This window comes from Oxyura jamaicensis, chromosome 1 (assembly GCF_011077185.1).
Source record: "Oxyura jamaicensis isolate SHBP4307 breed ruddy duck chromosome 1, BPBGC_Ojam_1.0, whole genome shotgun sequence".
In the NCBI taxonomy this organism is placed as follows: Eukaryota; Metazoa; Chordata; class Aves; order Anseriformes; family Anatidae; genus Oxyura; species Oxyura jamaicensis.
The window spans coordinates 133267719-133292588 of NC_048893.1; the positions used below are offsets into that span (position 1 = coordinate 133267719).

A 24870-nucleotide genomic window follows, 5' to 3' on the forward strand; every position below is an offset into this window, starting at 1 on the left:
TTTTTGTCATGTTTTTACACTACTGTATGAGGAATTTATGTTCAACAGCTGGTAAATTGAAAACAATTTTACGTTCAGGCTCTTGGTCTTCCAATTCCTCATTAGGTCTTGAAATAGTAAGAGATACTATGCACCGGTACAGTGCATATGTGGATATGTGATGAAGCAACTAGGGTTACTTACTACCTGCATCTTATTCATGTTGCTCCTGATTCAATAAGAAAAGAAAATATAAAGTCACCAAAAATATGTGCTCTTTTATCTTCTCTTCTTCAGATGTGGATGTTGTACATCTTTAGCAATCTAGTACAGGTATGTTTCGTAGCTAGCGAAGCATGTTTTACAACTAAGAAAGGCAGCATTATCAGTACTTGCCACTGTTTAGCATCTTTAGATGTGCTCTTTTTAAATAAATATATACATATATATATATTTAGAAGCAGCTGACTCTTAAAAGATTTTTCTTTGGTCCTTTCTGCAGCTCTTACTCAGAGAGGAAATCTGATCTGCTACCGCACGGAAACTTCAGCGGTGACCATGGCTAGACAAATTCCCTAGGGAGCTGCCTGTAAGTCTGATCAACATTTGAGATGAAACGTGTTGCTTTTTCTTTGGCAGGATGTTACATGCAGAGTTTAGATATGTGAGGCAATTTCTGAGGCAATAAGGGAATATTCAGGAACACAACTCTCTGCTGTTAGGTTAGTAAGCATGAAGAAAGGAATCCTCTTGTAAATACTGTTGTTTGTTGTTGTTGGTGGTGGTGGTAGTGTTTGTTGTTGTTGTTGTTGTTGTTGTTTTTGTTTAACCACAAGTCTGAAAAGATATAGTTAGTTGTTGAGATTGTCTAAATTGTGCTCAGCTGAAGTTCTGTTATCCCAGGATCGCAGGCACACTGAGTAGACTCCATTTCTGTGCTACAACGGCTCTTTAGCTGAAGGCCTGGAGAAGCCTTTTGTGCTTTTATTATTTCTCTTTGTCAGTCAGTGTAGAAGCAAAGGGAAATCCTCCTGGAGTGTGGGGGGAGGGCAAGATAGGAAACAGTGGACAAGCAGGAACAGAAATGCTGGGAAAAAATAAAAAATTAAAAAAAAAAAAAATCACAGGAGGAGAACTGGCAGTCCAGTCCAGGTAGAGGAGAACAGAGAGACATGTCTGGACAGCAGCTAATGGGAGGGAAGATAGATTTTGGGTTGCATGTTACAGATGATGTAACTGGGTTGTAGAGGACAGCAAAACGTGATCCTGCCAGCTCATTTCCTCAAAGACTCTAGATAGAAACCTGAAATATCCATGCCTCTGTAACCTTCAAATGAAACTTCAAGGCAGAGTACGTTTGCCTGCGCACCCTCTAGTGGTCTAGTCAGAAAAGGCGTTTTCACCTGGTACGGTTAGTAATTCTGCCCTGCATCCATGTGCTGGGACCAGACATACTCTGGTCCTCAGCTGATCTGACACGTCTGTAGTAACAACTGTTCCCTGAAACAGGATGGCAACATCCAAACTCCTTTTCGGGAATGGTCTTTGGTCTATGATAACTCCTAAGTTGCACAAGTTGCTTGAGCGAGCATTAGTTGGTGTGAATCAAAGCTGTGCCAGAATTGTAACCACAGAAGGAAGTGAATTTTATGGCCTGAACCCAGGCTCTGACAGTGTTTAATTTACTAACTTACTTACCCTTAGTGCTGTACCCTTAGTGCTAACTTACTTACCCTTAGTGACTTACCCTTAGTGCTGTAACAGCTCCCTTATGCATGTGGAAGATGGTACAGCCTTCAGTCATCTAAGTGTAGATACTACAGAAGAATTTTTTGACACAAAAAAATCAACCAGCTGCTCATTCAGAGGGAAACTATTGCCTGAGAAAGCCCTGATATGCTTGATGCTGGAGGGTACATGCTGACTGAGAGGGAGAACTGCAGGAGAAAATGGAATAATCTTGTGATTTTGGTGCCTGAGTTATGTCTTGGGAGATCAGGTTCTGCCTGAGAGTCTTGTGTGGTGCTGAGAAGTGAGCATCTCCATAGGAAATAGGTGCAGAAAAATATCTGAAATGTATCTGAGGTGGAACTTCAGAGCTTCAGCCCCAGCTGGGGACAATTCTCAGACAGCCACTGACTATAATCCCCTAAGAGCTGCTTCTCCTAACATAAAGTAGCAGTACTTAAGGTACTTAAAGATAAGTATAAAGCAGTTATCTATTTGCAATTATGGAGCAATTGGGTTTTGACAGGACTGAGACAGTTGGCCTCATGCCAGTAAGGAGCATGCTTAAAGTACATCAGTAAGATTGGATTTCCTTAAAAATACGAGTGCTTTCTTTTCAAGCACGTGTAACTCCTCTTCTAGAGCACTCCCCTAGGAGAAAGATCACGCACATTCAGTGCTCTCTTTGGAAAGTATTCAAAGTCTTAACCACTTCCTTCCTTGAAAGTATGCTAACTACCACACAGGTCTGATTTGCACCCGACTTGTTGAAGCTGCAACTTTGATGGAAGATGAAGCAATGGTCATTGGACAAAAGGGGAGCAGACACCTGAAATACAGTTCATCTAGAAGGCAAAATATCTATTCTCTAGTCTAGTCTTCAGAGACACTATTTCACTTTCAGTAGTCATTGGATAATCCCAAAGGCCAATCTAAAGTGTAAAGATCAGGCTATGTCCGCTCCCTTACAGATGACTGCCCCTGTGTTTAGGCTAGGCTAGGCTAGGAAATCTTTTGCTGTTGTGCATGTTGTGCATTTTTTCCTAAGTTGCCATGTCAATAATTTATTTATTGCATATCTTTGATATGAAATACAGGTAGTACCCAGCCATTTTGTGGTTTAAAAAATCTCTATATCAGGTAATAATTTCCATGGTCAGACTTGGGAGGCTCTATTTCCTGACTGTAACCACTACATTTAGAAAGGGAAATGAAGTGTTTTTCTTCTATCTATCATCTTAAAAGATTATAGCAAGTCATATTTAGTCCTCAGAAAGAAAAGGAAATGGGGAACATTTATAAAAGGAGAATTAACAAGCCGACCGAAGGCTTAGATGTCCCAGTAGTCATCGTGAAGAAGAGAGGGCATTCTGGGAAACTCGCTAAGATTTTTTTCCAAGTTTTCACATTTCCAAGAGTCATCCATAGTCTCCCCAGATGAGTGCTAAGTTCATACTGTTCCTCATCGTTTTGCTATTTCAGATCTCATTTTGAGACACCTAACTCTTCATTGGTGCCTTAATCTTTGTGATTCTCATCTCATAGATAATGATATCTTTTTTTCAGATCTGGCTTCAAAGGGTTAAGCTTTCAGAAAGAGCCACCAGTTCCGAGTTCCTCATTTTTAAACATGTATTCATAGACACCTGGGTCTTTCTTGCAAAAGTATTGAGCACTTATAGATCTAGATGTAGTCAACAGAAACGTGGCTTTGAAACAATACAATTTTATGTAATGTCAGGTGCTCTGAGAACTCAGGTACTCATGTCTTAGGCAACCTATGTTGCCTCAGGCCTACGCTCCTGTTTGCAATATGGTTAAACAATTTTCCAATTAGAAAAAGGCTTCAAAGAAGAAATTTGCAGGTCTTCTTAGAGCACTTTGCTTCAACATTGCATGCCACAGAAATGCTGACAAATAAATTATTTGCTTGGCATTCAACAAGGGATTGAACAGTGCACTGTCCATAGGGTATAGTGTCATTCTTTGAACAGTGAGGAGAACAAAGTCTAAAGCTTTCTGGTGGGGTATTTTGCCTTTGGAGAATTGCTGGGAGGGCACTGGTTCTAACACAAATCTGATGGAAATAGGCAGGCTTAAACTTGCCCATTTTCCATCCACCTGGCTTGTAAATTTTCTTGGCAGAAGGGCTGATTGGATCTCTTCAGCTTATCAACTTCTAGCTTTCACTAATAGGATCATTAAACTACAAAGCAACCAGGGGAACCTGCCAATGAAATTCTGATTCCCAGGTTCTTCAACAGTTTAATTACCATTAGAGCAATAACCTGCCTAAGCTATATGATCATTATGAGTATTTTGACAAGGAAGGAAGATAAAAGACATTTTCATAAGGGAAACCTTCCCCTGTCCTCAATCTCAGGTCACTGCAAAGATGACAAACTTGATTATTCAGTACTTAAATAATCAGTGTGATGATCACTGCTGTTACAGTCATTAGAAATACACCATTAGTCAAAAAGTTTGCAGCTTTTTCATGAATGCAGATAGCACAAGTTGGTGGCTAATATAAGAGTGTGAGATGGTATTAAACAGGAGCAAGATCAAGCCCTTCGGTTGAACTAAACTCTGCTTTACACATTGTGTACAATATCTCTATATGAACCTAAATCATGACCTAAATCTTCACATACTTATCAAACAACATTTCTAGAACCTTCTCTTTCATAAGATCTGTCTCCTCAGTCACAAGTTTCTCCTGCAGGTTATAAAGATACTGTTAACGCCTCTAAGAGGAGGAAGAATGAAGTTTCCTGTTAAGTGTCTGTTTTCAATGATCTCAGCAACTCTCTGCTGCATCGATACATTACTTTAAAATATGGTCTCGGTGGATAAAATATCCTCACAAACTCATCACTGAGACATTTCAGGTTCAGTCTATGTTAAAAGTTTGAGATTTGAAATAATTTGTAAGTTTGAAACTTTTTTTCAGCTTTTTTAATCAAATGTTTTCCATCAACAATACGTCTCAGATAAGCCAACAGGACAATGTGCAGTTTTACATGTTATAGAAACACAGAATCATAGACTGGCTTGGGTTGGAAGGGACCTCAAACACCATATAGTTGCAACCCCCCTGCCATGGGCAGGGATGCCACTCACTATATCAGGTGGCCCGGGGCATCATCTAACCTGGTCTTGAACACCTCCAGGGAAGGGGCATCCACAGCTTTTCTGGGCAACCTGTGCCAGCACCTCACCACCCTCTGAGTGAAGAATTGCCTTCTAACCTCTAATATAAATCTCCCCTCTTTTAGTTAAAAACTATTTCCCCTTGTCCTGTCATTATCTGATTGAGCAGAGTCACTGTCCATCTTTTTTATAAGTCCCCTTTAAGCACTGAAAGGCTGCAATGAGGTCTCCCCAGAGCCTTCTCTTCTGTAGGCTGAACAGCCCCATCTCTCTCATCCTTTCTTCATAGAAGAGGTGCTCCAGGCCTTTGATCATCTTTGTGGCCCTCTTCTGGACCTGTTCTAACAGAGCAACATCCTTCTTGTGCTGGGGGCCCCAGATCTGGATGCAATACTCCAAGTGGGGCCTCACAAGGGCAGAGCAGAGGGACACAATCACCTCCCTCGATCTGCTGGCCATTCCTTTTAGTGCAGCCCAGAATGCAGTTGGCCTTCTGGGCTGCAAGTGCTCACTGCCAGATCCTGTAAAGCTTTTCACCCACCAGAACCCCCAAGTCCTTCTCTGCAGGTCTGTTCTCAATGAGTTCTCCCAGTCTGTGCTCATGTCCAGGATTGCTCCGACCCAGACGCAGCACCTTGCACCTCATGAGGTTCACATGGGCCCAAATCTTAAGCTTGTCCTAGTCCCTTTGGATGGCATCACTTCTTTCTGTTGTATCAACTCTACCACTCAGCTTAGTGTCATTTGAAAACTTGCTGAGGGTGCACTTGATCCCACTGTCTATGTCATTGGTAAAGATATTAAACAGTACCGATCCCAGGACAGATTTCCGAGGGACACCACTTGTCACCAGCCTCCACTTGGACACAGGGCCATTGACCACCACTCTCTGGGTGTGACCTTCAAACCAATTCCTTATCCACTGAATGGTCTACCCATCAAATCCATATCTCTCCAATTTGGAGACCAGGGTGTCATGTGGGACTGTGTCAAAGGCCTTACAGAAGTCCAGATAGATGACATTGGTCAGTCTTCCCCTGTCAAGTGCTGCAGTCACTCCATCATAGAAGGCCACCAGATTGGTTGGGCACGATTTGCCCTTGGTGAAGCCATTCTGGCTGTCTCAGATCATCTGTTTGTCTTGCATGTTCATTGACATTGCTTCCAGGAGGATCTTCTCCATGATCTTGCCAGGCACAGAGTGAGGCCCACTGGTCTGTAGTTTCCTGGGTTCTCCTTTCTACCTTTTTCAAAAATGGGAATGATGTTTCCCTTTTTCCAGTCACCAGGGACTTTGCCTGACTGCCAGGACTTTTCAAATATGATGGAGAGAGGCTTGGCAACTTCATCAGAAAATTTCTACAGGACACTGGGATGCATGGCATTGGGCCCCATAGACTTGTACTTGTTTAGTTTCATCAGCTGTTCTTGAACCTTCTCTTTGCTTACAGTGGGAGGGATATATAGCGGGCTGATGTTTGTTTGACTCACTTATCTATTCCCACCAATGTCTGTGGGCTCTCTTGCATGACTACATGTACCCCTGCATGAGAAAAGGAAGAGATCAGAAAGTCAGAGATCATAACTGATCTGGATATCAATAGCATAGATGGTTGATCTACCCAGATCTTGAGAATGTATACACTGAGTACTGAGTGGGGTGGATCCTCAGCACATCCCATTTTTTTTCTGCTGCAGTACTGCAAAAAGAAAGCACTTTGGAATGTCTCACAGCAGCACTTGGGTATCCTTTTGTTGTAGGAGGAATGTCATCAGGTCGAAAGATTATTGCTGTGTCAGAAAGCTGGAGGAGAGCAGAGAAAAAAATGGACTACAGAAATATTAGCTCCTTCGGTTGTGCCTGTGCTTCTGGGTGCTCTAATTTGGCTCTGGGACTAGTACAATCATGAGTGTAGGAGGAAAAACAGGCAACCAGAAACATTTTTACTGTGTTCTAAAGAGCATGGGAACACCTGGGGATTTGACTTCCTTGTGTTTGAAGTCAAAAAGGTAGTGTTGCAGCTTCTTGCCATTGCCACCAATTTCACAGTTCAGATTAACCTGCTAGTCGGCAGGAACTGTAAACACTCCTCTGCCCTTCCCTGCCTCAGCAAAGAAAAAAGGGCTTACCTTCTGTCTATCATCAGCTTGTACATTTTCAGTGTACCAAAAAAAAAAAGGGGTGGGGGGTGGGAGGGGGGGGGAGAAGAAAGAAAAAAAATATATAAGGGGTTTGTTCACAAAGAACTGGACAGAAATTCAAAGGGTCTTGGCCCATTTGTACATTGGGTCTGTCATGTGTTGAGTCAAGTGGGATCTAGCAAAGGATTTCCAGGCTGTTTTTTGTAATCACATGAAATACTCTGCCATTTATTCCAAACTGTGCTTCTATTTGTTGATCCCAGGCCACAAAAGGGATGTTGAGAAGATTTTTGAGCAGTTAGCATGTGAGTCCCAGTTACAAATGCCCCAAAGGGGCAAGTCCTGTGTCCAACATGTCCTGTGGTGGTTCTGTGAGCAGAAGAAAATGGTAGCCTATTTTCTTCATACAATTCTGTGATTTATGGTGGATTACTACATAGCTAAGATGTCTACAACCTTCTCCTCCTGAGCTATTACGGCCATGACACACAGAAAGCCTATACAGTTGCAGAAACCAGTCAAAAGAACACTTTTTGTGGAAGTGTAAATGTCTGAATCCCAGACTTTCATCCAATTGGCAAGATATTTTAATGCAATGCACAGAAACTTAGTTAATCTTGGGACCTACCCCCCTTAGCAAATTTGCCTAGAATTAACAAACATGCTCATGGTTATTGAGGGGGAGACAGAAAATACAGACTTGTGAACATAGCCCAAAGTCTCTTTTCAAACAAAAACGAAGAGCAGCTGGCCCCAGTAGCTGTTTGCTTTCTGTTTATTTTCTTGCTTCTAAAACATTGATAATCTGGACAAGTAAAATTGTTTGATACCTGGGCTGGCTGACAGTCACCCAGGACCCACACCTAACACCCCGAAGAAGGGAATCTACCCTTCTGGATTCTCCCACATCACATCCTTCCCCTAAAAATGAGGCTACGTGCCTATCCACAAACCTCGTTCATCAGGTAAGAAGGTGTACTGAAAAAAAGAGAGTCTTTCACTTTCAGGCATGAGCAGCCTACACTGTTCCTGTGAACTGTGTTTATTCACTGGCTTGTATGAGGTATTGCATGGCCCAGCATCTTGGTGTACCTTCTCCCTGTTGGTCCATGATGGTCCACAAAGCCACGGACCTCACCTCCCAGATCAGCAGCCTGGTGCCATTGTGACCTTTTACTTTCTTCTGGGAAGAACATGAGCATCAGAGCCTCCCCTGAAATACTTTGAGTCTGTGCTCTTTGTGTCAACATAATTGTCTAAATGTTCTCCTTCTCCCCAAGAGAAATGTGCTGTAGAGATTATCTTGTGGGTGCTTATTTCCTTTTTTGAGATCGAGCTGAATTCTCTTGATTTGTAGTTAACAAAGGCGGTGAAGATAGACAACTATCAGTGATGCTGTTAAATAAAAATCACTTCTGATTGTTTACAAACTGTTAGGCACTGGCTTATTGTTTCATGCACAAGTGTTAAATGGGATTATGCAGAAGCAGAAAGTTAAGTTTGTGGCAGCTAAACTATTAAATATCTTTGAAGACTGAGATTAAATATTTTCAAATTTTTAATTTTATTCCAATTTATTTTGCTTCTGAAATAAATTTGTTCTAAACTCTCCCTAATCTCAGTCCTTTTCTACAACAACTCACACAGCAGCAACACGTTGCTGTAGATTTTGGCAATGCCATATGTACAGGCAATGACACTTTTCTGAATGCTCTTCTTCAAGACACGGTGACTTTGGTATCAGAACAGTTTTGACTAGGTCAGAACTGCAAAAACTATGCCGCTGCTGAATCCCTGCTGTCAATGATGAGAAATGACAAGAGTATTTCCCCAGTGGAACGAAAGCTAAATATAGCATAATTTTAAAGAAGTCAGGATAGCATTGTTAGATCAAAATAACATATTATGAAAATGTTCTTTGAAATAAGTTTGTATTTCTCTCTTTCATGTTGATAGTTCAGCTGCCTTTTGTAGTAAGTCTCAAGGTGAAATACTTTGCTATATTTATTTTCTTGCATATACTTTTCATCTAACCCATCTCAAATTAAATATCTGAGTACAAAAAAGTGGCACTACCCTGCAATGGAAGGCTTTGGAAACCATCCTCTTCACACAATTACAAATGGTGCCTTTAGTTTTCAACCTGGCCGGGTGAGAAACTTGTGCTTGCTGTTTGGCTAACTGCAGAGTTTCCATTTTCAATGTTGCCATTAGACTTTCCACTCCTTCTTAACGCCCCCACTCCTAGAAATATAAATAAATAAATAAATAAAAGAAGACCTACTTTGGTGCTCTTCTGTGTTGTTTATATACTCTGTTTAAAATGTTATCGAGTTCTTTCACAGTTTTTGTATGCTTAAGAGAAGATTGTTTCAACCACTACTTCCTTATTTCTCCTCCCTTCCTCTTAACTCTTTAATATACAAGCTGTTAGATACTCTTACCTTTTTTATTTTTTTTTTCTCTGTGAATAAGTTGATCTATAGATCTCCCCAGCCACACAGGAGTATGAAAATCATGCAATTTTTCATCTAGCTTCTCATCAGAAAAGCATGAAGGAGTTGAAAAGATGACAACAGCTTGGAAGGAGTGGAATTTTGTCAGGCTTTTACCTACTAAGATCCTTATGTTCTTCTCATTCATCCTTCTAATAGTGTTTGTTAATAATTGCTTGTTACCTACCATCACACAACACTAAAAATTACCTGATCATCTGCTACCCTGCCCTTTACTGGGATGCATCTGTATACCCACTGATATGAATTAGTCATACCAGCCGTGACAGGATGTCACGAGAAATAGTTGAGAACGAGGTGTTTGTAAACTACTCCATTTATATCCTGTGAGCCTAGTTCTGTAAAAAAAAAAAAAAAAAAAAAAAAAAAAAAAGCATTAGGTTGGCCTCAGAAATGAGGCCTCACATTGTACCTCCATGAGCACAGCTTTTATTTTTATGGCACAGGGTGGGGGGAAGAGTTTTCTAGGTACCTCCCCTGAGTAAGTGCCCCTCTAATACATGGCAAGCTTAGTTATTGCAGTAGGCAAATGTTGTAAAATGTAAATATAGGATCTTTATTCTGTCCTCCTCCCATGCTGGCTTGCAGGGAAGGAAACATAAAGGATCTCAGCAAAAGAAGTAGAGCAAGCAGATCTATAAACACATGTACCTGTAGCCCTGTGAACCAAGTCTCGTCAGCCTTCTCTAAACCACTGAATAAATGAGGCATGCTTGTGCAACAAGAAACAGCCATACTTCACTCCTGCCTGTCAGAAGGGAAAAAAAAACACAAATGCTCAGCCTGGTGATTGGGAATAAAGGCATCATACCTAACTTGCAGGCTTACTTCTAGGGTTGAATTTGTACCAGTTTGCATGCTGCAACTGGGGTATAACCTGAATGGGTGAGAAAGAAAAACTGTAGTATTTTGTTTGGTATCTAAAGGGAGAAGGCATCCTAAGCATAGTTCCTATTTCAATCCACTTTCTGTTTTATACGAAGTGACTAATAGAAGATCTTACTGTATAGTGGGAGGTGTAGATTCAAACTTAATGTATATGAAGAGAGAAATAAATTCATATCTCCCACATCCCTATTGAGTGATATTTGAGGATTATGGGCAGTACTGTTGTTTCTGTTTTCAATCCTTCAAGGTTTTTTTTTCAATAAAACTAATGCAATCATCTCACTCCAGGGGAAATTTCAGTTGCAGTACACGGCTGTAGCTGGAGGTCTCCTTGAAACCCTCATCAAAGTGTTGAAAGCTGCAGCTTTCTCAGGGACCAAGATGTTCCTGCAGTCTAGCTTGCTTACTGCACGGTGTCCTGATTTTCTGGATCTCATTCTAAAGTGCCTGATTGTGAATTGACAAGGTATGGGACATCTCAGCTGGGGACTTGGAGACTCCTGGGCAGGCAGGTGCATGTCTACACGTGCTTCTACAACCTTGGGTATAGGAGGTGTGGATGGTGGGTGTGCTAGGCTTTGTGGATTTGCATTCTGTATTAGTGCCTCTTGACACTTGTTGCTTTCCTGCGTCTGTCTTTCTTTATGATCGAGCAAAACTAACCACAATCTCTTTTTTACACCCAGTTTCTAAAGAAAGTCTTTTAACTGGTTTTCAGCTGAAATTTGGGGTACTGCAGCTTTCTTGAGCTTGTCTTGTACCAAAAAAAAAAAAAAAAAAAAAAAAAAGCATTAGAAATCCTTTGTACAAAGTCAGGCCCTGGCTTTTGTTATTGTAGGTACTAATTACTATGAGAACCATAAAATCAAGTTGCATCTTGCACCTTGCAGATATTTTTTTCCTTTAGAATATTCTGGTATTATTATAATTTGGGTGAAAGAAAATCACTACTTATAAAGCAAGAGCTTTCTACTTTGATAATTGATTTGGGGTGTCTCCTTATTTGTGTATCACAATTTAAGGTACTAGAAAATGCTTATTTTAAAAAATAAATAATTCTGAACACAGTTTTGACAAATGCAGTCTCTTGAATATTTCTTGAGCTGGGCATTCAAAATATGTCTCAAAAACTCACTATGATTCAAGACATTTCCATCATAAGTTTTGATTAATTAAGCTTACAGCTTTGTTTTGAGAAGTCACTGAAAGGTTTTCAAATATTATAGTGTAAGAGAGCTTGATGCCTTGTTTGAAAAAAGGTATCAAGCAAGTGAAAGAGATAACACTGGAATTCAAAACAGTTTGATTAGCATTCTCAAGGATCTATTTACAGTCCATCTATCAAATCTCAGAAGAGTTCCAGTTCTTAATTCTCTATCTCTTGCTATTCCAAAGAGACATTTTCCCAAAATGAAGACATCTACAGCATTTTCATCTCCTTATTGACATGGCTTCCTGCATGAGTGATAATGAGGAAGCTCAACGTGGGTGTTGGCCTCAGCCCATTACCTCCCAGCACTTAACCTTGGAAGTGCTCTTAGGCCAACTTTAGCATCTTTTCCAATTATTGTTTGAATGAATAAAATTGCTTCAGGTTCTTAAAGAAAGAAAAAAAAAAAAAGGCTATAAGTACATAACAAAGAAAAGCCCCATTTTTAATTAAATCAAAAACAGCTATTTTGACTCTGCTTCTGTCAGATTATGAATTTGAGCATAGCAAGTATGAACAAGGCAAGAATGAAGTATGGTCCTATTATTCTTGAAGACTGCAGAAATTATTATTACATTTACAATTAAAATACAAAGAGCAATGGCATGGAGTTGGCATGTGACGTGACCTAAAAATAGGGCACTAGTATAAACACATGTTCAGCCTAAAAAGTTGTCTGTCTTGTGATTACTGTGACCATTTCAAAATATTTCCTGTTGTGATTGTATAGCCTTTAAAAAGAAAGGATAGGTTTTAACTGATGAATTGCTAGATGTCTCCTCTTTTTACTAGTACTAAAAAAAAAAAAAAAAAAAAAAAAAAGTTTTCTTCTATGTTAAAAAGACAGGCAAACAAAACTAAACAGCAAACCATGTTTTTGCATAGGGTATTCTATACCGGAATGTAACAGAATGCTCTAAAAGCTACCAGTCTATAAGCAAATAACTTTCATGTGCACCTTTCATGTATATGTCTAAGAGGCACTGTCTACAGAGGTGGTGTGGGAGTGCTGGGAGGTTTTGAACTGAGGAAGCTGCTTTTGAATTATTATTTTTTGTGTGTGTGTAATTTTTTAAAAAGAATTTCAGAGAACTGAAAGAGGAACCTGCACTGAGCAGCACATCCTAGCTTACAGAAAACTTTCCCCACAACATGTGATGAAAAATCTTTTATCACTGTGCTCTTATCTTTGCTGTCTGAGATTTTCGAGCACTGTCTGCTCACCTGCATGGCCGGATGGAGTGCTAGAAGGGGCCATAAGAATTTATTTTCCCTTTGTAGGCTCTTTTACGAATATCTAATTCACAACCTTTATTTAACAAGAAAATTTATTTATTTTAAAGCTTAAAACTCTGTTTTTTGTTTCTTCCTCTCTGTGCACATGTTTATGACAGTGAGGCAGACTAAGAGACAAAAATGCACACAAGAAAAAAAATACTAAAGCTGCTTTCCTGAAATTTATATCACCTTTATACTTTTATAAGAGACTCTTGCTGAGATATTTAAAATAAAAGGGACCTGGAGCCGTTTCCTTTGGCTCCCTGAATGACTTTCAGAACACTGGCTTTTTCCACCACTTGCCTGCCAAACCACAGTGAAAGCCCCGCGGGCGACGATACTGGGTGACTGTCACAGGCACGGATGACTCTATCTTTCACGCCCCACCAGGCCTCCCTGTTGCGTACCTGCTACCACACAGAGACTTGTGCAGAAACCCTGCCATGGCCCTGGGTAATTTCAGCAGGGCTGGGCTGCTCTGTGGGAAAGCCCTGGGACGGTCCCATGTCCCATGAACTTCCCATGAGCAAGCACGAACCATGGACCCAAAACAGAGCTGGGAACAAAGCCATAGAAAAAAAATTGACTTCCAATTCTCTCAGAAAGAGAAGAAGTTGTTGGTGCTGGTCTTCCTGAATGCATTTGCAGCAGAAGGAGGGTGGGCTATGTTTTGAGAGCATGGTCCTGTCTCTACTCCCAAGATGTAGAGGGCATCCTCGGGGTTTCAAGAAAAAAAAGAGCTGCTGAGAAGAGGGCTGTGAACAGGTTGCAGCCACTGCCAAAGCACCAAGGGCCAGGCAGTGAAGTAGCTCCCAGTGGCAATTCTCTTTTGAGACCCATGCCTCTACAACAGAGTGAAAAAGGGAACAAAAACCTTTCGATAGGGAAGCCCCCACAAGAGTCCAGGTTTCAAGCTTGCAGTTTTATTCTACCAAGTCTCATTTCTTATCAGATATTTTCATGCATTCTGCATTTCTCTGGGGATGCACTGCTAATGCATGACAGCTCCAGCTGGTGCAGGTTTCGGTTGTGCTATATAACTTCTCCCCACGGATTCCCAAGCACGGAGCAGCAGCAGCTGGCTTGGGCCCTGGGCTGTTGCAATCAGGCAGGTTGTGTGCCATTTTCCTGAGGAGAAGGCCTGGTAGCGTGGCACAGGCCAGTCCTGGCTGGGTGACCTCCACGCCAGGAGATGGCCCCAGGCACATGGGGGTGTCCTGATGGGGATGCAGGAGACTCCAGGTCAGGGCTTCTGCCGCTAAGAGGTCTCAGGAGGACTGAGAGAAGCCTGAATCACCAGCTGCTGCCCTCCTCTGGGAAGGAGCTCCTCTCTGCTGGTGCCTGCACACGGGGATCATGCCTCTGTGCACTTGCCCAGTCTGTTCAGGGGCAAATGAAGGGTTTTGCTATTTCCATGTTTTTTGAGCTCTCAACCTTCTTTCTTTCCTAAGCACATTGCTGCCACATTTACCATCCTCATTATGTGATTGATAGTACAGTCCTGAAGTTATAGCCTTCCTATTTAGGTATTTCGCTCCATAAAAGTCCGTATCATTTGTTTATGCGGCTGACTTGCTTGTTGGATGTGACACACAGCTTCCTGCAATACAATTGTACCAATCCTTCAGAGGCACGACCTATTCTGGCAGTGCTGTGTCAGTGTGTGTCCTAGCCGCACAGTTTCCAGTGGCTACCTTCATTCATCAGACTTCTCAGATGGCCGAATGAGCTCAGATTCCCAGCTGTAAGATGGAGCAATCACCCTCATCATTTTCACACTCTTTGCACACCTGTAGAGACACAAGCATTTTGGGTTTGTTCTGGCTGTTTTACGTGATCTGCTTCAAACACTGTAGAAGCTATTTGTCTGGTTCCTTCCTGGGTTTTATTAATATCTTTTCCTGTCCTTTCTTCTAAGAATACAGGATTTAATAACATTCCCACCCTAGAGTATGTGTCATCCTGAACCATATGCTTCTCTGTGCCAGTTGGCTTTCTTTAGTCGTCAGTTTAAAAACTGCAACCTTAACTTTTAGCAACAGAAGCCTTGCCTGTTTTGGTTTATGTTGAACAATGTTTTCCTGTATAGGACCCATCTGTGTCAAAGTTTTCCTTTATTCTTAGTACATTCATATCAGTTTCCTATGCATCAGTTTCCAGTCATACATTGCCACTTCAGGAATGCGATGATATTTCAAAGCATGTCATTTAGAGGTCTCTAGGGGTCCTAACAACCCATATTTTGCCTCCAAAGCACTATCGCCTACTGCTCTACTCTTATTGGTGTCTAAGCAGATTGTAATTGTACTAGTCTTCAAAACAACCTTGGAGTTTTATACCCTTGAGTTTCAGTGTCTTCTTCTCCAGCACATAGTTTTCACTGTATGATTGCTTTCATTTCATTTAAAGATTTATCATTTCAGAGCTTAGAATCCAAATAGCTGAAATTTCAACTGTAGTTCTGAAAATAATTCTAAAAACAAAAGACTGTTATCGATTGTAGATATACAATGAAATGTGAAAATAACAGCATACATTATTACTTATTACTGTACAATATATCATATATGTTTATGTAATAGTGTGTATCAGTGTATATGATGAATCAGTAACACAGGCTAAAATTCTTGCACTTGGGGTGTTGATTATGGGATTAATAGATATTTCAGTTTGTGGTACCAGTAGAAATTGATATTTATCTCCTACCTATTTCATATAAATTATATCTAATATATAATATTAGATCAGTATATAACCATATGTTATCATATCAGCACTGTATGGGCTGCTGCAGGGAAAGTTAACATCCCAGCCAGACCCAGTACACATACATAATATATATTTTATAAAATGGACAAATAAGAATACTTGTCCTCATAACAGCTTCCCACCTCTCCTTTACTTTGCTGGTGTACCCTGTCCTGAGGCTCTTTCTGTATCAGAATCACACCAAGGCTGGTCTCACCTCACACTGACGTGTGCTACTTGCTTGTGGTCAGCATATAAAAGATCTCTGTTAGGTTTATTTACCTTAAGTGTGTGGGCCAGCACACAAGTCATGGCAGAAACAAAGCAGGGCATAACCGGGGCATACTACCCAGTGCATTGGCTGTGGTATAGTATGGACTATTGTATTATAAAGAACACATCTTCTCACATGGTAACCTGGAGCTGTTCCACAATGCTTCCCTACAGAAGGGTAGGCAAGCTCCTGTGCCTCTATGACTACAGTCAAATACATAGAGTAGCTGATGTGATGAGGATTCACACCTTCAATTACACTGCAAGAATGTGTTTTCTTGACCATGCCCTTAAGGAGCAGATTACAGTTGAATGTAGCAGAAGAGATTTTGAGATACGGACTGTCTGTTTACAAATTGAATATCCAGCATTAACTCTATCAAGTCAAAGCTAAATGCCAGGGTCATAAAAAATACTCTTAAGACAACAATTTTTAATACACTGCTCAATAAATAACAACCTCCAAAGCAGAATATCTTCGTCCTCATTATTTTTTCTCAACATTGCAAAACTCAGGCAATTATACATATGGCAACTATGGTCCAGATATCTCAGGGCACATTGCTAGCAGTAAAAGGGAACTCAATAAAGACAATAACAAGCTCTTGCAATGTATTGTCTGCTGATAAGAGCACAGACTGGTCACACCCCACCACCCCAAATTATCTACAGAGTGTAATGTTTTACTCCAACTCCTGCCTGTGATTATTTCATGTAAAACTTATGTATAATTACACACCAGCACATATCTCGATTAAAACTTGTATACTAGTATAAGTATACTACTTATATTACTTATATACTTCTCAGTGCAGGAAGGGTATGTTAGACAAGGGCAGAATCCAACTTTTACTTTATTTATGCATTAAAGTTACCGAAATGCAGTGGCATTTTGAGAAGACCAAAGACTGAACAGAAGGACACTTGCAGCTTAGTTCAGCTGAAAAAAAAAGCTGAACTTCAACTTACTGTCTCACCTGCATTCGAGGACTTTCAGAAGAATGAAACAGTAGCAGATGTGGTTTCAGGGTGCTATTCCTGTCGTACCTCTGCGTGTTAGTGTGATAACATAAGTAGTTATAAAGAAAATGAGCAAGAAGAGGAGCTTTTGTTAGAAATCCATTATGTTTTTTCCTCATTTTACGATCTTCAGTTCTTGTACGTTACCAGTCCTACCTCTAACTGGTATCTAACGCTAAAGTGTGAAGTCAGGAAAAAAAAAAAAAAAAAAAAAAAAAAGTGTATTTTTCCTTTGTGTGCACATATAATGCTGCTTTTAAAAGTAGGTCATGCAGTCTGTAGGCTCCTGTAGGTAGATGCTGCTGGTATTCCTGTTACCTGTGCACAGTGCCTTTTGGGTATATCTGCTCAGTGTTATTCAGGAACATATGAATTTGTACTTTGTCCTGTGCCAGCCACAAGCAGCACAGCTGCAGTTATCAATGTTTGATATAAGCCATGAGCTTTTGCAGAGAAACCAGCTTTCAGTTCTTTCAAAGTGTGTGAATGAACACAGTGAGCTTGCATGAGCAGGGTGGTCTGGCTTCTCCCTGCTGAGCAAAGAGCACTGAGGTGCTGTGCATGCAAAGCTGCCTCAGACTGTGATGGGAGTTACATGGATACAAGGCTTTCAGGACTGTTCACAAGATAAATGAATCCTGTTCTGGGCTCTGTAGTAGTCACACAAGTGCCCTAAATCGCTCTTCACATGATATGACCATAACTGAGAAGCAGAATCATCCAGGGTGGCTCATGATAATAGCTTTAATACTACTGACTGCTGATGGCAAAGCTGAAAAAAGGCAAAGAATCTCTCTGCAGCAGAGAATTGTAACCATTTGTAAGGCCATGGGTGACTGAACATCACTGAGAAGAAATGCAGTGATATAGCCCAGTAGTACAGAGATGATTCAGGGCTCGCACTCTGAGCTGTGACAATGAGCAGTAAGAGAAACTGTGCAAAGGAAAGAGTTGTGACAGTGCAGGATCTCTTCTGGAGGTGAACCCCAACCACTGTTTCCTTCAGGCAAGGCAAAAAAGCATTGCCCAAAGTGCCAGGGAATTAGGAAATCTCCAGGTTCCTCCACACTTTGGACTGCACGCATCACTGCCTCCTGGCCCTTTGGCAGCCCAGACACACCTCTCCTGCTGGAATACACATGAGCACCTATGCTCACGTGGTATTGACAAGGGGTCCGGAGGAATTAGCAGACACAATTAATAGTAGTTCCAACAAAAGAGCTTCCAACAGCCTATTTTATTTATTTATTTATTTATTTGTTGGTACCAAAGCCTTTTGGTAGGAGTCATGGTTTGATAGGAAGTGATGCTCATTCTTTCTGTAGATCTGGCTCTTCTTGCCCACTCAGGAGCAGAGAATCACACTTGAGAGAAAACAGACAAATGCATGTCAGTTTAGCTTCTACAGAGGCCCTCGTGTCATTCATTTTTCAGCCAAGACTGTTTCCACTGGTCCTGATGTATTAACCACTTCTAACTGAAGTGTGAGCCAGGAGAATGCGCAGTCTGTCAGGAGTTCACCATCAGTACATTGCAGAAGGAAACATCTGGGGAGAAAGCAAAGCAGTCAGTCTTGCAGGTGAGCTGTCAATAAAGGCTAAACAACCTGTGCTGAGCAATTATAGCAGTGAGATCAGCAGAAGACAAAATCATTTTTCTCCTGATTCCCAGCTGTGGCATCTTTGCTACACAAAAATACAGACATGCTTACATAAAGCTGACTGTAGCTTTTGAAACACAGGTGAAAGATGATGGATAAAATCATGCATTAGGTCCTATTCTGTACCACTTCATTATTCACATGGAAGCTGGCCATGTCATTTTAAAGTGGCCCCCTGAGTTATCCAAGTGTAAAAGGGGACAATTATGTTCTAAGGGACTAATTTAGACTTTGACAGAATCCAGGCAATTAAAGACCTCCAGCAAACCAGGATCTGAATCAACAGGATGTTCAGAATGAGTTGGATTCAGATTCAACCATCTGCATTTATAAGAAAAGTGATTACATATGAGCCGGCTACAGACACCGGAGATCCACCCAGTGTAGTCAGTGGCATTTGGACTTTCCAACTCACCCTAAAATAGACCCTGAGATTTCTACAGATACTTCTCCACAGCTGTAGCAAGGACTAGGGAAGCAAGATGCCAGCTACACTCAAATCCTGCTACTGAATGCTACTTCTCTCAGGGAAGAGAGTTGGGATGTTCATATAGATCTTAGCAAGAGGAACAATGGTTCAGCCTGCATTTAGGTTACCAGTCATTAGGGATCCTGATGTGGCTTTCTGGGACGTGCCTCTGTATTTATCTAGGAGGCAATACCATGTTTTGTACATACTGAGCCCAACTAGTGGAAGGAGGCCTGTGTGGAGATAGTGTGGATGCTTAGCTAAGAGTTTTGATTCATCACTAACAAGATTATCTACAATTTCTGGACACTTACATTAATCCTAGAATTACACCATGTTTTGTTCTAAAAAAAAAATGTCCTGGATACCATGCCAAATTATCCCTTCAGCTACACCTGCAAAACACGGTTGAGTGACCTGGTTATATACTCCAGTGTATGTTAAATCAATCAGCAGCTAAAGGCTTTCATACCCTTAACACAACTGCAAAAAAAGAGCAATGTGTGAGGGTTGTTCTTTTTGTTTTCTTTTTTTTTTTTTTCTTTTTTTTTTCTTTTTTTTTTCTTTTCTTTTTTTTTTCTTTTTTTTTTCAGTGTGTGTACGTTTTAATCTGTAAAGATAATCTTCAAAAACACACATACAGCTCTACCTCAATTCCTTTGTGGACTGAACAGGAGAGGAAACAGAAGAGAGAGATGAAAAGATAGAAAGTACATATTTCAAGCAGAATATATATATATATATATGTATAAGTAGAATATTTATTTACTGTAAAATGCCAATCATACCACACAGATTCAATATAAGACCATAGAGTTTTCAGAAGACAGAATGATCCTCTGGGAATCTGTCATATTGTTGATCACAAATGGCCTCTGCCATTAAGCTGTTGATTCTTTTCCTGGCATTTGAGGTCAGAAGGGAAAGGTCGACTGTGCTTTTTCCTCTGACTTTCAAAAGGACTATGTGAAGTAGTTGCAGACTGGAATCTATTGTCTGTCAATCCTGGACACAGGCAATATTTAAAAGATGCAAATTTATAAAGGAAATCAGTTCATGTACTATTTAAATTTAGATTTATTTGGTAGTTTCTGTGGTCAAAGTTTATAAAAATATCACCATTTTGTCATAACTCAATATTATTTAATAATATTTTAGGGGCAAGCTACCTGAAGGACCACAGGATAAGTCCATGCTACAGGGACATCCATCAGAGTGGCTTTTTTTTTTTTTTTTTTTTTTGCAAGCTGGTTGTCCACATACCCTTTGTAGCCATCTGACAAAAAGTGTGGTCTAACGACGTCAAGTTCCCATCCAGGCATCAGCAATTTTTCAGTAACTGCTTGCATGCATGCTTTTGCTCCATGATAAGTGCAAGGTAGCACTATTTCACCAAGAAGCAAGTTGCCTTGTGCTGTTGGGTAATAAGAGCACGCACATGGAGTGTGACCACAGAAGAGTGTGAGTCCTGTAGGAATTAATTCCTGAACTGTTGTATTGAATCCTTATAAGGATGTCTAACTTTGCTAATATAAGATAATAATATTAAAATATCAGCCTTAAATAAAAATAAGCTTACAAAGTCTGTGTCTATAGGAAAGATGAACATACATATTATATGCTAGTACTCTCTAATCGGCAGAAATTATAGGACTACTTTTCTTCAGTTTTGAATAAAGCTGTTTTCATCTAGATTGATACAGTTAACAAGCTCTAAAGGCAAATATTTCTCCACTATACTAAACCCAGTAACTTTTCTACATTTTTTCACTTTAAAAATAGAGGGATTTTCACCTCTCAATGTGAAATACTTGTGGAGAGAAGACACTCATGTTTTACCTTGCCCTAACTATTTGAGGTCAGAACTATAACCACCATAGGGCTTGCTTTGACCAAATGTACTTAAATAAAGACTGAAGTTTGTCTCTGCAAGAGTGCTTTTTTTTTTTTTTTTTTTTTTTTTTTAATTTCAATATAGAGATTCTGCAGTTGCTCTTTCAGTGCAAAAATAAGTCATCTTTTTCAGTGAAGACATAGATATGGTTTTCTTATGTACTTTATCTGAATAATCTTCAGTGAAAAATATGAAGTTTTGTTTGTCTTAAACCAAATGACATAGAAGGTCAGGAATATTGCAGCTAGTTAGATGTTTTCAGCTTTGTTTGCTCAGAAATACAAATCAGTAATTGCACACACAAGTGCACAAAGGTGCTCATTTCTTGAAAGTATTCATTTTTAAAAGAAGATAAGTGAAAGATTAATGTGAAATAATGCCATTGTGATAACATAGCTACAGACTCAGCAACATTTGGTGACTGCGAGGATGATGCTGAACAAAAAAACTGAAACAAAGAAAAAAAAAACTACGAAAAAAAAAAGATCTCAGCAAAAAGAAGAGGGAAGGGAAGGCCCAATTCAAAGAAGTTTCTTAGAAGACCTATGTTCAGATCTTGACTGGGTGAAGGAAACACTTGACTTGTAGAGATGTAACACTAAAAGTTAAAATTTCCACAAAAGCTTATTGAAAGGGTGAGAAAGAACATCCAAACAAAACCTTTGGCCTCTTTCAGCAAAGCCCACCCTCGGCGCAGGGAGTGCGCAGTCAGCGATGCACTTATTGACATTCCTCGGCTGGGGGAACGTGAACATTTACAGAAATAAGTGTTTCTCTGAATCACATCAGTAACGCTTTGGGAGCAAGATCTGAAATGTGTTAAAAAGGGAACTTCTTCTTGTTCCTCATATTAAAACCCTTTTCTCTATCTAAATATCAAAGTGTTTGTCATTTTTCTCACAACTCAGAATGCTATCCCTTTGCCTTCCCTGATTGTTCTTCTCTTCAAACGCAGTGTATAAAAGAAATTGTTTTCTACACTGGTCTAAAATACTATCATCTGACCAAAAATTTAGACTGGATCCCCAGAAGGAATATTGCACATAGAGGATTCCAAAGTTTTCACCAGTTTTAGCTAAATTTAGTGAGAAATAAACTATCCTAACCCTGCAGCTCTCATTTCAGTTTTATAAGTCATAAGAAGAGCAAGTAATTTTATTTTTATTTTTATTTTTTGACAAAAATGTACTATCTTAATAAAAAATAAAATACATTCTCTAGTCACATTTGCTTTGATTAAAAGCAGCTAATATGACTTTTTTAAGTGCTTAGAATAAAGTCTCTGCTTTCATTTTATTTCATTCTGAGTACATTTGTAATTGAGTTCAACACTTCATGGTTGTTTGTGTTCCTGTAGTCTGAAGTATGCTGTCCTACATTCTTCAGCTGGAATAGTGTCTTTCTAAAAGTGCAAAAATATCAAAGGATTCAGGAAATTAGACTTATTTATTCTAGACAATAGAACTTTAACAGACAGAGAACCAAACTAATAAAATAGAATAAGCTTTGGAAGGCTTTCTGTTGCGATGAATATTTTGAAATTTATTTTTCCATCTCAAATCACAAACTTTTTATAAAACGGTATTTTATACCAAAAATAGTATTTCTGTTTTTTAGTCAACTCATAGGCTTTTCAATCTTGTTCACGGGTGTACTTGACATTGACAACAGGAAAAGAATAGATGTGAGAAAGGAAATATATCAGTTTTATTTATTAGTCTCCTAAAAAAAAAAAAAAAAGTTGACACATTTCTGTTGTTACTTTTCCATGACAAAGAAATAAGACAGTCATCTTCTCTTCTGCTTTTTTAATCTTTCTATTTCAGTATACTTTTTACTGTTTTAATCACCATGTTTTGTCCTCTAAAGGGAAAGGAATCACCATCCCCGTCAAAAGAGGCACTAAGAAGCTGTCACCCTAGTTTATGGTTATAGCTCAGAAAAAAAGCTGGTGTTACTGAAGTTCCAAGTGAGCTTTCTGTGTAGAGTGCCATGAGTGAGAGGGTATGAAGAAGAGCAAAAAAAATCCTCCCTGGATTTAGTGAGGGTTACTCCAGAAGATGCAGGTGCTCTTAGTACATAATATGGAACTGAAATACATCTGCTTACTAAACGTTCTAGAAATGAGGCAGGCAGAAAAGCTTAACATTTCTCTCTCTATGTCAAAATCTCTAGGACTAATGTAAATGGCAATAAGACTGAACTTTCACACTAAAAAAATCCTTACTGAGTTTTTCTTTCAGTCTACCTATATGTTCATTTGTCATTGTACAGATCTGGTTGTTGCTAAAATAAAGGCAAAACAATGTATTTATTACAGGGATATTTGCATAACTATATTTTTACAGTTTGTGAAATCATAGCTGAGGGTTGATATTTTAATATTATTCTACAGGAAATTTTCTTTTGCAGGGAATCATGCAAGATCCACAGATTTGAATTGTGTTGTAGGCCTGAAATTGCAAGAAAGCAACTCACAAATGTATGGGAAATCTAATTCTAATGCTTATAAAAAATACTTTCTCACTTTATTTATGACATTTTCAACTAAAACCACAAGTGATAGACAGATGCTGTGGTTGCGGTGGAGGAAGGATTTAAAAGTACCCTGAACGAGATGGAAACACAAATACAGTGCTAACTAAACCCAAATAAAAACAGTAATGGGAGAGCTGAAGAATTTTGAAATGCTATGTTGTGAGTCCAGCAGCTTAATCTGTCCATTTAAAAGGCAAAGTATCAAAAGTAAGTGTGACAGTGCAGAAACTTCTGCTGGCCCAGGCTTTCACAAGCAAGGAATTCAGCAATAAAGCCCCAGAAAGATTTGGCAAAAGGAAAGGCAAAGATGGAGTGATGGTTATCTATACTCCACATCTTCCTGTGATGTGAAACAGGTTGTGAACTTGCAAGTCTTGTGTGCTCTGCATGGTCCCTCCTCCCCTGCAGAAGACACTAGGGAACTATCACTCCTTGTGATGGACATCTTCTCTTGCTCCTTGTGAAGGACATCTTCCTTACCAAAAATGATGCCAAGGGGACTGACCCTCTTTGGAGAGCTCTTGTAGGCATCTAAACACAAAGCCCAGAAGTTTACAATCCAGGCACCCTGATCAAGAGTTGCCTAAATGTGGGAGGCACTTGTGTTTTACTGACAGTTCTGTTCCTTAAGCACGTAAAATCTACCTTTAGGCAGGTCACAAATCCCAACACTGTTTTGCGTATTTCTTATCAGCATGTGCTATCTGAAAAAGCAAATGCAGAAGCTGCTTTCAGAAAATACCTTTGTGATTAGCCCTAACACAAAACTCAGTGTAAGAGATATTGAACAGCTTTATGCCTAGTGTGATAGATTTAATGGAGGTTTTCACCCATACTCCCACCTCCCAAGTACAGAGTAACTGTAGGAATAGCCATCTAGAGGTGAGATCTCAGTTCCTGAGAGCAAATATCTTTCACTTGCAAAGGCCTATTATTAAGGATCTGTAGTTACTTTGGTATACATATACATAAAACCCTTGTTCAGGGTTACTGAAAACCTTTTCAGGGTTACTAGGCACAAATGGTTGTCACTTGAAACAGATTTCTGAGACAATAATGGGTTCATGAATAGATGTTTACTATAGCAAGTCACAGAAGAGTTGAAATAGATAGTGTTACCTTTTTTCAAGAGCTTAGTGTCAGTTAAGTGCCTTTCCAAGTTCCCCTGAAAACTGAAGAGTTAGTTTCATTCTTAATATCGTTCAAGAACCGACAAGGACAGAATTTCATCTGGAATGGATTTGGCTCAAAGGGCTTTTTGCAGTTTTGATCATGTGATGTGCTTATTACTCGGAACATGTTTGTTCTGTGCCATGTGCATGATATATTGAGAACACGTCTCTGACATCTCTGCTATTCCTACTTTCTTGTGCC

At 39.7% G+C, this 24870-nt stretch overlaps 1 protein-coding gene across 3 annotated transcripts in view; it reads left to right on the plus strand.

The window, feature by feature from the left end:
- The window catches only part of P2RY8 (P2Y receptor family member 8), a 34748-nt gene that overhangs the window by 3194 nt on the left and 6684 nt on the right, over positions 1-24870 (plus strand). For all 3 annotated transcript variants that reach the window (XM_035314408.1, XM_035314464.1, XM_035314531.1), the window contains one exon: positions 482-568. The gene's annotated coding sequence lies outside the window, so the exon portion shown is untranslated. The remainder of the gene's footprint in view (positions 1-481; positions 569-24870) is intronic.